The sequence below is a fragment of the Ipomoea triloba genome, chromosome 4 (assembly GCF_003576645.1).
Source record: "Ipomoea triloba cultivar NCNSP0323 chromosome 4, ASM357664v1".
Taxonomy (NCBI): domain Eukaryota; kingdom Viridiplantae; phylum Streptophyta; class Magnoliopsida; order Solanales; family Convolvulaceae; genus Ipomoea; species Ipomoea triloba.
The window spans coordinates 32,113,727-32,117,525 of NC_044919.1; positions in this window are offsets into that span (position 1 = coordinate 32,113,727).

Genomic DNA, 3,799 nt, shown 5'->3' on the forward strand with positions numbered 1-3,799 from the left:
TAATTTGTGATTATTGCAAAAAGGGGAAGAACTCTAATCTAGGGTTCTTGTGTTACGTTTGTGAAGGTTTTGTATTTTTATCTTGCTTAGTGATTGATGTACACATTCATTGGCATGTATTTGGAGGATTCATTGTCTCAATTAAATTTTGGTGATAAATTTAAGCCATCCCTTGCATAAACCCAATTTACTTCTATGAAATAGGAGAAATTGGGGGTTTAAGATGCTAATTGTGCTTGAAGAATTTGAAGTTGATTCACCACGAAAATGAGACAATTTCTTGTTTTAATCCTTATATAGGTATAAGCTCACATGAGTGACTTATAGATTGGATTTTCTACGTACATTCTCACTTGATTCTTGGTTATTTGTTCTCTATAACCCCGTAGGTTGTTGAATCTAGATGATAATGATTCATAGCTTGAGTCATATTTCTTTATTTTGTGTTTATCTTTGTGTATATGTGTTAGTCTCTTACCATTTCTTTAAAATTATTATTTGCTTAGCTTCTTGTGTATTTTCTTATGCTAGTGCCTAATTGTGATTTCATATTGCGTGCCATAAACCCCCACCCCTGAGAATTGACATTTTACATATGTATACTCACCACCACTCATTTTTGCTACAATTAATAATGTCCACACTTTTAATATTATTTATAACATTATATCTAACCATTATTGATACTCTTAATTTTGTAACAAACAGTGAAGTGCTCTTTGGGTTGATTAGACATTAGTGTGATGCACTGATGCCTTTTGTCTATTTCGATGTGTTGACAATAAAATAACTGAGAAAAATATTAAAGAGATCTTTTTAAATTTTAAAAAACATTAAAAAAATGTAAATAAGGCCACGTGAAGATTATTGGCTTAAAGGTCGATATATACTACGCGCACATTTTAGAACGCTCGAGAGTCGACACGGCCCAAAAAAAAAAATCACTAGCACAACCTTCATACAAAATTAAATATTGTGGAACACGTGTTGATTATAAATGATATTCCATATATGACCTCGAGGAACAGTACGCGTTTATTTGTTACCATTTTATGATTTTATCCTTGACCAATGTTTAGTTTACAATATATATATATATATATACTAGTTTTTTCTACGCGCTTTGCGCGAAGACTTGTACCCAATATTTAAACCCAATTAGTAAATCATTTTGAAATAGATATAATGCATTTTTTTAGCTGTCGAAGTTTCATAGATATTCGAGTAAAATTTTTGTTGTGTATGTATTTGAAGTTAATACAAGAAATTCAAATTCATTGTGATAAATATATTCCACTGTAATTTTAAGGGTATTCAACGTTGTATTACAATATTTTTGTCTTTGAAAATGAATAAAATTTGTTTAAATATAGTCTTCTTTTTTCTTTTTTCTTTTTTTTTTTTGAGAAAAAATATAGTCTTCTTCTAATTATGGATATATCCCTTATAAATTCATATTCGTATATGGATATACATAATACTTGATTTCAACTATCTCAATTCAACAACTTCCACAGATTGATATCCAAAAATCTTGTCTCAATTCAACTGCAAATGCATTATGTTGCTGCTCATTTATAATATTAATATTTTAAAATAATAGTGTATATATATATGTATGTATATATGTATATATGTATATATGTATATATATATGTATATATGTATATTAATATTATTGAAGTAAGAATTATAGAAATGATAAATTACTAAATATAACTATGGTAATATTTAATTAAAATCTAAATGAATTTAAACTTACCATTGAAGAACGTAAGAATATATATATATATATATTATTGAAGTAAGAATTATAGAAATGATAAATTATTAAATATAACCATGGTAATATTTAATTAAAAATATAAATGAATTCAAACTTACCATTGAAGAATGTAAGAAAAAATATTGTGTATGCATGTGCATGGTAATTATAATGTGAAAAGATAACAGAAGTTATAACGGTAGGGATATTTCTGTCCAAAAAATTGTGTAGTACAACTTTTATAGCATAAAGTACAACCAAAATTAACGGAAAAAATGGACATAAACCAGGGGTATAACATGGATTGAAACTTATTATGTTTATATATATATATATATATATATATATATATATATATATATATATATATATTATCTTAAATAATATCACAAAATATATATATTATCTTAGATAATGTTGCAACATCACTTCTCAATAAGTAATACTCCGTATAAGCTTACAAGATTGTAAAATTATATTATGCGTTTAGGTTATTTTTATTTGTATTTTTAATGTTGATCTTAATATCTAAGGGTAAGAGATGAAATGATTTCTTATGTTGACATAAATTACAAATGGAGCTACTCCCGACGACTCCTCAGCTAAATTTGGTCAAAACAATTAATTTGATAACTATAAGGTTTTAACTTCGACTCTCGTGGGAGCTGTCTATTCCAGAGCATACCTTCACACTACTATGGAATCTTAATAGTTATTGATTTCAAAATTGAGTTGTTATCATATTTAAGAGAAAATAAGAGTTAGTCCATTATTTATACTTAAATTGTAGACTCAGTGAATGAATTATTATCATATACAAAATTTTTCCCTTTACTTATGTTGAAAGTGGCACTTTCAATCCATTACTTATAAATTTTGTTTATATTAACAACTTTTTTTTGAGTTTATAAATTATTAAATGACATATTGGTTATTTTGGAAACTTTTCTAAAAAATTTCTTAATTTAGCTACACGCGCGCGCGCACACATGCAACTTTTACTACAAAATTTAATGTGTGTGTGTGTTGGATGCTACCTCACAATTCATGAATTATTATCCTATACAAGTGTAGTGGAAGCTAGATACTTATATGTTTTTCTTTTCATTATTTCCTTCATCTAAATACCAATAAAGATAATTATTTCATCCACCAAACTTTCACTAAATCTAAAACCATCGTCATGATATAGTGAAAAAAAGATTGCATCTACAATGAAATACAATAATATACAAAAATGTTGTTTAGATTAAAATAATAATTTGCTGCATTCACCTCTTGTATAAACCTCTGCCCACAATCAATTAACATATTAAAATAACTAAATTACATATATTATTCATTAAGGTATGAACTCAATATTCAATAACATATTAAAATAATAATTTACTATTAAAAAAAAGGGAGTAATTTACAATCAACAAAACAAAGAATTGTAATGATGAGTTATAATATTAAACTTACAATTTGGTGTACCTTCAATCAGAAGTAATCTTTATTTGTTATTTTTGTTTCTCAGATTCATCCTCAATCGAGATAAATAAGTATTTAGCAATGATTTTGTGGTAAGAGTAGCGTATATATCAGGCATGTTTGGTTAGTGGCGAATCCGCCAATTTTTAGCGGATCCGCCAACTTTGGCGTTTTGACCAAGGGTCAAAACGCCAAAGTAGGTGTTTGGTTAGCAACGGTTTACTCCAAACCGCTGAAAACTCAAACGCTGCTATTAGCAGCGTTTGAGTTTGGCGTTTTGAAAAAATATTTTTTTTCCCAAAACGCCCTTACTCTGAATTATAAAAAAAAAAAAAAAAAAAAAAAAAACTAAAGCTAATTGAGAAGCCGAAAGGCTTCTAGCCTTTAAGGCTTCTAAGAAGCCTTTAATAAGGTTCATTGAACCTTACGGCTCCTCCCATCTCAAGAGGAGCATATTAAAATTGGAAGAGGAGCATTGCTCCTCTTATATAGAAGAGCTCAAGTGCTCCTATTTTTTTTTCGACGTGGGATCAGAATGATCCCACATCATTTACGTTTTTT